Source organism: Tiliqua scincoides, chromosome 1 (genome assembly GCF_035046505.1).
Source record: "Tiliqua scincoides isolate rTilSci1 chromosome 1, rTilSci1.hap2, whole genome shotgun sequence".
In the NCBI taxonomy this organism is placed as follows: domain Eukaryota; kingdom Metazoa; phylum Chordata; class Lepidosauria; order Squamata; family Scincidae; genus Tiliqua; species Tiliqua scincoides.
In genome coordinates, this window is record NC_089821.1 from 41,374,948 (window position 1) to 41,388,082 (window position 13,135).

At 42.5% G+C, this 13,135-nt stretch overlaps 1 long non-coding RNA gene across 1 annotated transcript in view; it reads right to left on the minus strand.

Annotated features, from left to right (window-relative positions):
• Positions 1-4,841: 4,841 nt before the first annotated feature.
• The window catches only part of LOC136634705 (uncharacterized), a 31,299-nt gene continuing 23,005 nt past the window's right edge, over positions 4,842-13,135 (minus strand). The window contains exons 2-3 of the long non-coding RNA XR_010793361.1: positions 10,169-10,239; positions 4,842-5,226 (exon numbers count right to left, since the gene is read on the minus strand). This is a non-coding gene — a long non-coding RNA (uncharacterized lncRNA). The remainder of the gene's footprint in view (positions 5,227-10,168; positions 10,240-13,135) is intronic.

The window sequence follows — 13,135 nt, forward strand, 5'->3', positions numbered from 1 at the left end:
TATGTCTTTTTTGGGATGCGGCGACCAGAATCTAGTTGCTAACAGAAGCTAGGGAATTTGACTTTGTTACATACCCCTTTGTATTATCTGTACTGGCTGCCAGTTCATTTCCAAGAACAATTTAAGGTGCTCATGCTTATTCAATTCAAGGTGCTTTGAAGTCCTACATGATTTGAGCTACATAGACCTGAAGGACTCTCCCCCCACACACAATGAATCTACCCATCCTCTAGTGCAGCCATTTTCAACTTCTGTGCTATGGCACATTGGTGTGCTGCAAGTGGTTCACAGATGTGCCACAGGAATTTGGGGGAAGGTAATTTATTAGTAGGCCCAATGGGAGATGTGGGCCCCTCACTGGCAGTGTGGTGTGCCTTGTCAATTGTCAAAAACCTGATGGTGTTCCTTGACCATTTTAGTGCCTTGTAAACATGCCGTAATAGTAAAAATGTTGATAACCTCTGCTCTAATGTTACCTGAGGAGGCCCTCATACATGTACGGTCATTCATGGATACACACTTGACAGTGACACATGAGAGGGTCTTCTCTGTTGTGGCACCAACCTTATGAAACTTCCTTCCAGAGAGCACCTGCACAATCCCCACAGTGTTTGCTTCTTGCAAGCTTAAGAAAATGTTTCTGTTCTGCCAGGTATTTATTTTATTTCAAGTTGAGGTTGCCTGTTGTTTTTTGAGTTGGTGCTATGACTTTATTTTCATTGCATTATTTTGTTTGTTTTTAGTCTGATTTTGTGAGTTACCTTGGGGGGGGGGAGATACACAACATAATATACGTAGTTCCTTTCAAGCTGAAATCCAGTGGAGTGAGCAAAAATTTTAAAAGGCAGTGGCACCAGAAAAGACAGTAGTGGGAGCTTGGAAATGAGAGTTCGAAGTGAGTTTCATTCAGATGAATGAGAAAGAGAGGAGTCAGAGAACTTAAGGCAAACAGAGAATCCGTACACATGACCAAGAACTGCAGCCAGGAAATGAGACACTGAAGTTCACTTATTTATTTAAAATAACCAGCAAAACCTGTGACTGAAGACTTCTAGCTTGAAAAAAGTAATCCAAGAAGAATAAAGCTACATCAACTTGCATATTCTGTCCAATTCCACGCAGTCAACATTGTTACTAGAACCAGGTAGGTATCTGCAATATTATCTGAAAATTACACTACTAGATCCAGCAGAGGGCATCGCGTTACTAGAAACATGGATAGTAACTTTTTGAAAGTGGTGTAAAAATCAGATTGTACGCTTTAAAAAAAACCACTTGGATTTCATGTGGACAGAGATTCACACCAGGAGTTCACAATGTCAAACTAAGTAATAAATCAGCAAATGAGATTAAATTCATACAAGTGAAGTTATAAGGTCAGGAACATTTAAATAAATGTTAACAATAAACTCAATATTCTAATCATAAAATAAGTAAATCATTTTTCTCTTCTTTTCCCAGTTGCTTCATGTACTTTGCATATTATCTTTTCCCAAGATTTGCTGGAAACTTTCCCTAGTTCTGTATATGAATTAGCTGAGAAAATTTTTATTTGTGGACCACATTGCCATTATGGTATATATCATATTGCCTTATTTGCTCTCGCTTTAAGGTGCATTTATACATATCCACAATGGTTTATAGGCTATACTATAGCACACCCAGTAGGACACAAGCTCATGCGATTTCTAAATTTTCTAAAGTAAATGAGGGAGAAGACTGAAAATTTTTCAGTAGATAGATTTTTTAAGTGGCAGCAGTTCATGTTTTAATACAGGTGTTGATAAAATATAAATATTTCTTGAAATAAATAGCAGATCAGTTGATGAGAACTCTAATCACTTGATGCAATGGGTCTTGATTCTGATGACCTTGCTGAAACAAAATTCACCCAATGATGCTCCCTTTCCTCTGGAGGTGCTAATTATAATTATCAGTCCATTTACTAAATGCTGTTACATTTTTTTTTAAACTTTGTTAGAGATTTTCAGAGGAAGATTTTGATAATGTAATTCACACACAGATTTTAAAAATAAAGTACCATGAACAATAAAATAACCCATAGGCTGCTTTTTTTTCTCCCCAATTTCAAATTTACTAAGCAGAAGGGAATTATATTTGCAGTTTATTTTATCCTGCAACTATTCCACTAAAATCTTTCTCTTGCCCTCTGTTCAAGGCAAATTAAGGCTGGGCAGAGGAAAGAAGATTTGCAAGGTTCTTTTTTGTACATTCGTTCATTGGATGTTTAGGTCGTGGCAAGCGAACTTGACAAACTTCAGAGAGAAAGCACACTCTAAAATACAGTTAGGGAGCAATCCTAACCCCTTATGTCAGTGCTTTCCAGGACTGGCATAGCGGTGCCAGTGGGACATGTGCTGCATCCTGCAGTTGGGTGTCACTCACGGAGGCCTCCTTAAAGTAAGGGAATGTTTGTTCCCTTACCTCAGAGCTGCATTGCCCTTATTTCAGTGCTGGAAAGCACTGATTTAAGGGGTTAGGATTGCGCCCTTTGTCTGCTTATTCTATCATCTAAACTAAATGATTATGGAATTACTATTCAGGATTTATCAACAAGAAAATAGTGTAGAAGAAGGAAGAGGACTGCAATAAGCCCTCTGAAAATTGCTTCCCATGTCCAGAACAGGTCTCATGGGGGCAAAAAATCTGTCCTGGTGAAACAGAGCAGTTCATTGATAATTCTGGAAACTGGGAGTCATTTCTTACATAGTACTGAACAAACTCTGTTGTTAAAATATGCACATACTTTGGCAATATATTGTCACACACACAGTGTAATTGTATTCCCCAGTGGTTTGGTGTTTTCCTTGTGCAGAAGGAATGGTGAAACCTGTAGTTTCATAGAAGTCAGTCTCTCCATTCAGTTTTACCTCTTCTGCACCTGATGACAACTATGATAAATTTAAATTATAACAAAGAAATAAAAAATGTAAGTATTCTTTTCCATACCCAAAAACAAACCACCCAAAGACTGAACAAACTTAATTTGACACACTACTTCTGATGTGTTCAGACTACAGCTTCATAGCAAAACGTTTATGAATTCAAATCACTCAACACTGTTGTCATATTTCTTTGAATGAAATGAATTTCAGTGCCTTTTTGTTGTTTTTGATTTAATCTAATGATTCTGTAGATACTTTGGCTCATGAGGCATGAATCTGATGACTTTCATGCCATCCATGAGCATGGAATCTACACAGACAGTAAAGATAAATTTACAATCAACCAATCAGGTGAATTGACCCTATTGTCTTACAGCGTAATTTTCTGCTTTTTCTCTACCTTTTTCTCTGACACACATACACATGCCCTTTATGTTCAGGTGTCCTGAAGGGGAAATTTAGAATACAGCCCTGTTTAGGATTTATACAAGTGTCCAGTTAAACAAATTCTAAACAATCAAGCACTGATAATGATCCCATCCACAACCAGGGTTATATGACACTTTCAAACCAGGAACAACGTTAGGTGAGACAGCCAATGTTTGCTTCATTCACAATATCAGGTCCACAGATTAGCTGATACATCAGGATGAAAACTGACCTATGGAAATGAACAATGGGGACATGGTATTTAATCACTTCTACTCTGGTCCTAAACACTCAACCTTAGAGTTGAGCATGGATAATTGTATGGTGGATTGCAGCCAATACATGAAAGTAAATCATCATATAGTTCGATATCATATATATTTCCAAATAATGTGCTGGAATCTTTCATAACTGGAATTTTTGGCTGACCCCTTCACCACCTCTCGAGAAGAAATTCAGTCTGAGTGATGAAATGGAAGGGACAAAAGAACAAAATTCACAAATGAAGATGGACTTTTTTTCTTGCTAATCTCTGTGGCTTTGGCTAGAATAACTGTAAAGAAACGAGACACTAACTAGTAATCTGCAGTTGAAGATTTCTGACTTGATATGGGACAGCAAATGGCAACACTAAACTGAAAATGCTGAGGTCAGCACCCTGTGTGATGGGACATACTGTTAAGTCCTGAGAAGTGTGTTCTTAAAGATAGGCAGCTGTGGTATGTAAAAAGAGATGTAGGGAACAACAATCTTCACTAGTAGTTTTAAAACATTCAGTAGGATTGCAAGAGTGTATGCAAGGGAGGGTCTTAGTTGTGATGCATGGAATATCTAAGAAGCTTCCCTGCCTTTGTACTACAACCAGCATCAGTAATCTCATCTCTTGAGCTAGTAGCATGACTAAGGGGGGAAACGGTAAGTACTGCAGGTATGGCAACATACCGCGTAAGCGGCCCCTCCCGCTTGCCATCATAGCCATTCTGGGCAGTGACAGCAACACACAGGAGATGCCATTTGGTTTGGTGAGTGCCTGTGCATTGCCGTTGCTGCCCGGAATGGCTCTGCCTGCAAGTGAGAGAGGCCGCTTACACAATGCATTGTGGCGCCTGCAGTACTTACCATTCCCCCCCCTCAGGTATGCTACTGTCTCAAGCAGTCCTAGAATTGCCAGTGCTAACAGCATGTCTGAAACTAATGTCCAGTTGGTGTGCATGTTTGGAAATGGCAAGTCAACGGTGATCCTACAGGCAACTCACTCTCACTCTCAAGGTCCCCCTTTTTTCAGTACATTTCTAAGCAATCCCTCACACAAGTATATCTGTAGTTAAAATGACTGCTTGCTGTGAGTTTCCAAATTTGAGATGGTTGTTGGCATCCTTCAGTCTCGGAAGACTATGGTGTCACGCTCTGAATGGTGGCTCTGGAACAGAGTGTCCTCTCCAGTGCGCAAAGCCTGGGTAAAGTAGGTATGGAGGATAGGCTGTTACCCATGCAGCAAATCCCCCCTCTCCATGTCGCTGAAATGGTCCAATGGAAAGGCAGAGGCCAATACGGTTGGTTCCAGCGGCGTCACAGTAGTTGCCAGAATGTGACTGTGTTCAGCCATGAACGGCCTCAGGGACTCCGGCTCCGGATTTTGCCTCGAGGTTGACTCCTGAAGCCTTTTCCAGAACTGGATGAAGCCACAAGGCAGTGGAGGTTTGGGATCATAGTTTTCCTTCTCTCAGATGAGCTGCCTTCCCAGGCTGATGAGTCCCATCTACCCGGTGGCTGTTTAGTCGCCTCTTACGACAAGTACAGCCAAACGGAGGGCCTATTCTTATCCCCAGCCCCCAGGTAGGTTGAGATGGTAGGTTTGCTATAAGGCCCATAGACAGTCTCAGAAAGCCACCTGAAAAAGATCCAAAGGGTTCATTCACATTGTGTCCAGTCTAGCATGTAAGGTAGAATGTCTTCGGTGACCCCACTGCATATGCACAAGCTGCCCAGTACAAGAAAGGATGCACAGCTCGACATCCTACACACTACAACGCATGTCTGCAAGGCTAAGATTTGCTCCCATGCTCTACTACATGTGGCGCTTGTTCATCAGGCCGTAATGTAGACCAGACCTATACGCCAACACTCGGTCACAAATGGTCATGCTTGGTCTTGCCACAGATCCTAAGAAATTTCTCAGCACCTCAACAGTTTCCATGTTGCTGACATCTTATGAGAGTTGAAAATTGTTCTTCATTTTTTATTCCTTCAGTGTAATCTGCAAAGCTCATTCATCACACAATTACAGCCAGTAGCTTGTTTGATATTTTGATAGTATGGAAGAAACTGACATATATCTATCCCTACGGAATGGAGCAGCGGTACTCTCCCACCCACCCCCCTTTCTCTTCCCTCCCCCTCTGCTTATCTTCATTCTGTATTTTGATCTTTTTTAAAACCTGAACTATAAACCTCGCCTAGCATCCTGTACTTGCTGCTGATGCTCTCTGCATGTCAGAAATTGTTACTGACATTTCAATTTTGCTTTCTTCCCCCCACACCCTCTTCTTTGACAGTATTATAGAGAAAATTTACATTTGAATAAAAAGCAAATAGCGCATGTCAGAGAAAGCGTCAGGGAATGTCAAATTGTTTTTTTCCAATTATGGCTCTATTTCAAATAGTGTAATGCAATTAAAGGATAATTACTTGAAGTGCAAAGGCAAGGTTATGATCAGAATTGGTTGCCCTTTCACTTTAAATTCTGTCTTTCTGTGTAACATATTCCAGAGGGACAAGTTAAAGGGTTGGCAAATACAATGCACACATTCAGAAGCATTCAGATGTTTCGTTCCTCTGGTTGAAGTGCCCATCCCCCTTTTTTTCTTTTTTTTTCTTTTTTTGTATCATGGGCTGAATTTTGAGATGGCTGTAGGTAAGCTTACTTCTCTCTCACTTTATCACTCTGATTAATAATGTGATAAATTAGCTGGAGGACATGATATTAATTAACAGTATATTAGTCACATTTTATTGCCAGTCACATAACAAGCTTTGAAATAGGAGCCACGCTAAGCCACTGACAGGTTATCTTCAGAATAATAAGCTATGCTTGATCTTTCATTTGATGAAACAAGGCATCAGAAAGAAAGTACCAGTTTGGGGGGGGGGGGAGAGACAAAACAAAATATTAGTAAGTTTTCCAAAACGCACCAGTCTTTTTTTCTGTGCTCTTACACATTATGCAGGGCAATTTATTTAATCAACATTGGATTAGCTGTGTGACGAAGTAGGCTCTGGAGAAGGGCCTTGTCCAAATTGTGTCTCTCCCAAGATAGAGCAGCCTTTGTATCAACATCCATCTATTCCTCGATGCATTTGGGGGCATTGAGTTCATGGCAGCCATTGGGGGGGGGGGACGACAAAGGATATATTTTAACATTGGAAGTGTGTAGAATGAAAGGATAGCATTGCCATCTGATCTTTAAAAAAAAACACCAGCCAAAGCACAATTTTTCTTCCCGCACCTTTTCATCTTAATCTTTTTTCTCCTATGCCCCCTGCAGTGTTCAGTATTTCAACAGCACTGTCCACCTCTGCTGCAGGGAGCCCCTGAACATGGTCCTTTCCTGCCCCCTATCACAGATCCATTAGATCCATTTTATTATGGCTTTACATTGTTGCCTGGGCTACCATTTCATGAATGTTTTTAATTTTAAAAAAAATTTTCCCTCCTTTTTCTACCCTTTAAAAAATGCTCATTCTAGATAGCCCCCCTGCAGGGCTGAAGTGTCTATTTCAAATATTATAAATAAAATATACAACACACCAGCAAACACTTGCAGCCCTACAGCATGACCCTCCCCCCCAATCAACTGTAGGTAATTAAGGATACTGTTCTGCTAGAAGTAGAATTGGGCTATAGCGGTCATCCAGGATTATTTCAGTCTGACATGTCCTGACTCAAGATAGTCTTTGAACAACTTTGGGAGAGACGTGGAGTCCTGATCTGAACATGTTCAACCATTTAAAAAACGGGAATCTGACAAATGCTCTGTCAAACTTAGAAGGAATCAACCTTAAATCTCTGTTGAATCACTCCACAAGGATTAGTCACATCACACATGGAAAGCCTACACACAGCAGGATGGAATGAAATATATAGTCATTTGATGGCTGGTGTTAGCATAGCTGTAGTCCTGACCTTTGTCTTTAGATAAATTGTCATGATAGAATAAAACATCTGAACTGCAATGTACAGCTCCGTCTGCACATAAAGTTCCTCTTGCCTGTAAAGCCTGATGAAGTTGTACAAGCAATGAGAGAGCCTCACTTTAGCACATGGGCCTGGCTTGGTGGATCATGATCCTAGCTGAGCCAGCCATGCATACTAAGCCCCACTGACTGCAATGGCAGCATGTGCATAGGCATACAGTCAATGTTTTCACATGCAACAAGCTGAAAGCCAGCATGGTGGACCATATGGGAATAATGATCCATCGAGAGTCAAGGCATGAAATGAAGCTTCTGCATTAATGAGCTTATTCCATCAAGTAATGGCCCTTGTCCTATTAAATAGATGGTGTTTCTTTAAGGTGAAACATATCTCCAACAATCTCAATGCTGGAATCCTTTGACCACAGCAAGTTGAAAAAGAAGAGGGGGGGAAAAAACTCGCTTCAGGATTGATCAGGAGCAGACAAGCCCCAGGTTCTATTAAAGTGTATTAATGCCAGCCTCTGTGCAATTAGTGAAAAGTCAATTCCCATTACTAGTTAACACTATTGAATATCTGCTTTCTTTAATAAAAAGCCATGTCCAGTATAAAGAGCATAAATCAATAAGCAGCAGCACTTTAAATTTATTCTGCCTTCGAAAATGCAGAGAGCACTGTCCTCTTAAATCCTACATTTCTGCCAAATGCCTGCATTCTGACATGCTTCTGAATAATGCCCTGATTGCTTCAATGGTCAGCTATTCATTAGCACAAAATTTATATGATATTCCCATCGAAAGTGTGAACACTTGTAATTTGGTTAGGAAAAAAAAAATTGTGTTCGTTCATCAAAGTTGTCAGGATCACATAAATCATCTGCAGGATTAAGGTAGCAATCGTTTACTCCTGAATAGCACCACTGGATTCAGAGGGGGAAATCATGTCATGATTTAGAAAAGGCAGATAAAATTTGAACATAGCCATGAAACTGTTCAGTCCAGATGCAGATTTGTCCCATTTGGAGACTTACCTGGAGTGGCAGGGTTCCAGACCATCACGTTAACCAGTTAAGTATTTTCCCACTCTTCTTGTTTAGCCGTTCCAAAATGTTGTCAATACAATCATCTTTGCCTCCTCTTACTGTGACCACACCACTTGCTCATCCTTCCATGCCCTGTTTGCATCACCTTCAACTCCTAGCTCTTATATTTAAGCCACAGCTCTTGCTCTCCTCTTATAGACTTCCTTTCCCTTCTTTCCCCCTTCATGCTACTCAGATTCATCCACAGCCCAATCCTGTGCTTCCCAGCACCTAGGGCTGCAGCGGTGCCGAAATGGCTACCGCTGCATTCCATGGAGCTGAGAAGCAGTGCCAGGGCTACTCAAGGTCAGGGAGCTTATGCTCCTCTTACCCCGTGTAATGGCCAGATGACCCTGATGGGTCTCCTTGGATCTGCACCCAGATGCAAGGAGACCCATGTCAGGTCACCCAGGCCAGGAGGGGTGGTTAGGATATGGTGGCAGGCCCTGCCACCATCTCTGCCCCCTCCTGCCCCACCACACCTTCCCCCCACCCAGACATACCTTTCTGCTGCCCAGCACTCACCTGAAGTGCCAGGCAGAAGTCCTCTGCCCAGTGCTGGCTCAGCACAGGCTCCGCAGAGTGTCGTAGGCATGCCTTACAGCATGTTTGTGACACTTGAGCACTGGTGCTGGGCCGGAACAGGCCTCCGGTCTCCTGCTTTGTTTTCATCTGTTTCTCATTTTGTGCCTTCTGCTCTATCATAATCTGTGCCTTTAACCCCTTCTCCCTCAAACCTTCTTGCTTTCATTGCCTCATAAAAGCATGTTCTTTTTCAGCCCCTTCCCTGGAGCTCTCTACCCAAAGTGCAGTGCTCTTGCCCAGAGGTGGCCCATTCATTATGCAGACTGAACCACTAGACACCAGTGGGTCAAGGGGGAAGGTGCTGCCTTTCTTTTTCACTGTCACTGCCCACACTGCCATTCCTCCTCCCTGAGTTTGCAAAGGCAAACAGGGTGGAAGTATGGAGGACAAAGGACCTCTCAGGTGCTCTGGCCCTCTTCTGTACTCCCTGCTCTTCAAATCTAGTCAACGTGGGAGGAGGCACTGCAACAAGTACAGTTGCAGAGGATGCATGCAATGGCTGCTCCAACTCTTATAGTCCAATCCAACCTAAATCCCTGTGCAACAATGCATGGTGTGCTGGCTGTGCTGCATTCTAATGGGATTTTTGGTTGTCAGAGGTCTACGGGGTAAGGGGATATTAGTTCCAGCAGCCATAATGAGTTATCTTGGACTGGCACTAGCAATATCACTGCTGCAAGTCTGCATTTATCTGTGCCGGCGGATCAGGCCCAGGGAGGGGGTGGTCAGGATTTGGCATACGCTGCAGCCACCAAACCTGCCCTCTTCCTGGGCCCAATCTGTCCACACCTGCCTCCATCTCTTCCCTATTCTGCCCTCCCTGCACCCTGTTCAACCCTCTCCCTGCCCTCCCCCACCTCAATTTGGTGGGCTGCTGTGAGATACAGGAAGCTGGACTAGATGGACCTATGGCCTGATTCAGTGGGGCAGTTCTTATGTTCTTAGGTAATCTGCCTCCTGTGTAAGGCTTACCTGCTGTGGTGGTCTCCATCGCTCCACCGGCACACAGAGGAAGGCTCCAGCATGGAGATGGAAATCAGGGGCTATGGAGAATGCAAGCAGGAAGAGAGGTATGGAATGCAGAGAAACTCTGAATGATCATTATGGAGCTTTGACAAAACATTTCACCCACTTTAATCACAAGGAGTGGATTCAGTGATTGCAACAGCAACAGCAGATGCACAAGTGGCTTCATAGCTTCATATGGAACATGAGGTGGTCGAGTCAAAGATGAAACCTTCAGAGAGGGTTACTTTTTTTAACAAACTGGAACTGAACGCTATTCAAAACTCTCTTGACTGCCTTGAACTGGAATCAAACAAGTGGTTCACAAGTATCACAAGTAAATGGGCACTCCATTTTCAGTTATATAATGTGAAAGCTGCTCTCCCATGTTTTTTATTCCACTGCATGTTTTGTCTGTAAAAAGCCCTTTCAATGTAAAAAAAAAAAAAAGTTGTTAAAAACACTTTTTCTCAAGGTGGATAGTTCTAATGTATTTATTATATTGAGTCCTACTGCAAGCAACAGAGAGGTTGGTGTTGTTCTGCACTGCTTCAACACAGGTTCAAGGTGTTTCTGAATTGTCTACCAAAACACTTCTAAATGTTAATAACTGAACCATAACTGAATAAGAAAGCTAAAAAAAAATCCTGAAGGATCTGAACCAGAACTGAACTCAAGTGTTTACTCAACTCCTTGACAGAAATAACCACAAAATAGATGGCACAAATTCCCTCTTACACTATTATAGCAGAAGCAGAAATCAAGGGCGTGTCAGAAGCAGAAAACAAGTTCGTAATATCAGGGGGCCTGCTTGGAGGTTGTCTGAACTGCACACGCGTTTGGGAAAGAGAGAATGTTTGTAACAAGCCAATCAGTGTATCATGTAAGAAGTATAGAAACATGTTCTTTCTCCTCACAATGTAAGATGTTGCAGACAATCCTATATGACTTGGCAAAGAACACTGCAAAGCCGTGGTGTGGGTTTTATTTAACAAATGTGTAAGTTAACAAATGTGTAAGTCTCCAGCACAAGACTCCAAGGGTGGTTGTATGTGTTAGACCAAATGTAGTGACATCCCATGTTTAAAACAAAAACAGGGAGAAGCAACCACAGAGTCCGTAAAATCAAGCAGAAGAGCATAGCTATTTGAAGCAGCTGCACTGAACTGGAATGCCCAGACAACTGAAATGAGAAGAGATCAAAGTTGGCACCAGGTGAGTTTCTCTGGAGAAGGAATTTAAATATGGGGGGCCACAACCAAGAAGGCCTCTCGCCAGTTTGCCGCCACCTGTCTACCACCAGGTGGCAGAGACTTGAAGGAGGGTATCTGATAATTACGCAGTTCAAGCAGACTCATGTTGTAGAAGACAATCCTTCAAATTTCAGGTCCCAACCCATTTAGGGCTTTAAAGATAACAGCTAGCATGTCCAAAAAGAGACTGGGAGCCAGTGTTGCTGTTCTGAGTACAGGAAAGAGCAATTGCTAAGTTACTGGCTGAAGTTTCTGAGAAGTTTTCAAAGGCAGCACACCCACTTACACCACATCTCACTAGTCTAATCTCAAGGTTATCAGAGCATGGATAACTGGCCATGCTGTTTCTGTCCAAGACGAGTTATGCCAGCCTTAATGAATGGGGGAGGATGTACTGGGTGTGCTACAGACACTTTGCAGGATTTCTCTCTGGTGGTAGTTTAGACTTACAAGTGGACTTGAAAGCTTCTAAGATGGGGTCAACAAAACATTTTTGATCCCCTGCTTAGGTCTGCTAGTTGCTAATGAAAAGGACTCATCCGTCAAAAGCTGTGATGGCCTATGTGCAGCTGTTTTATTGGCCTCTTTTTTTTTTTTTTTAACTGGTCATTCAGATACATAAAGTTTACTGAATTATATTATACAACTGCCACAAATCATATCTGGAGTTTGATCATGGTCAGTGATGATGATTGTACTAGACAGCTCCTATAATATAGAACTAGAAAAAAAGAGAGTTTTCTCTCCATGCTTCAGAAGGTGTCTATAATCTCCTACCCTGGAGAGGCTTTTATCATGTACAAATGTTTCTCTCCTTATTTGACGTTATAGATTTACAGCTACAAACACTTCAGAATGCTCTGAAATTCCTGCAAGGGCAGCAGCACTGCTAAGACAAGAGTCCAGTTGCTCTGATGTCCTCGTACCAAGGACTAGGTTGGAGCAGTGGTGAATTTAACCATCAAATCATAAGCTTTTCTAGGAATTCTGACAAAACAGCTGTTCCAGGGATTGACTGACTCGCTGTTCTGTATTTTTTATTTTTGTAAGAAGGAATGCTACTGTAGAGGAAATCTTTTATTCTAGGTAAGTTTCTTGGCTTACTGTTTTTCAATGCTGTTGAGTGGCTATATTGTCTAGAAGATGATTTTGAATGGATCAGTAGATTACTAGAAGAGATTTTGCTAGTAGAGTAGCATGTATATTTGATCTGATTTCCACTTGAGGCCAGTGAACCTACTGAAGTCTGGTCTGTTATAGATCAAATTGTTTTTTGCTTCTTGTGAAATTTTAAGGCAGGGGCTGATCCATGGGGGGGTGCCATGGGTGTGTGGTCGCCCCCCCCCGACTGCCAGCAGGCAAGGGCACCCGCCAAGCTGGGGAGCAAAATTAAGAGCAAAAGAAATGCCCACTGGGCAGGCACCAGCGAGATTGGCTGGAATGGGAGCCCAGGTCTACCCAGCTGGTAGACCTGGGCTCCAAGGCCAGGTGGGACCCGAGGTCTACCCACCCAACAAACTTCGGCCATGGAGTCCATTAAGTTCAACCCAAAGCCCAGGTCTACCTGTCTGGTTGACCTGGGCTCTGGAGTTGGTGCTCATGGCCCACCCCCCAGCACAAACACTGGATTCCCCCCTGGTTTGAGGGGCATGCCAACCTTGCCAGAGCCCCCAAACATAGA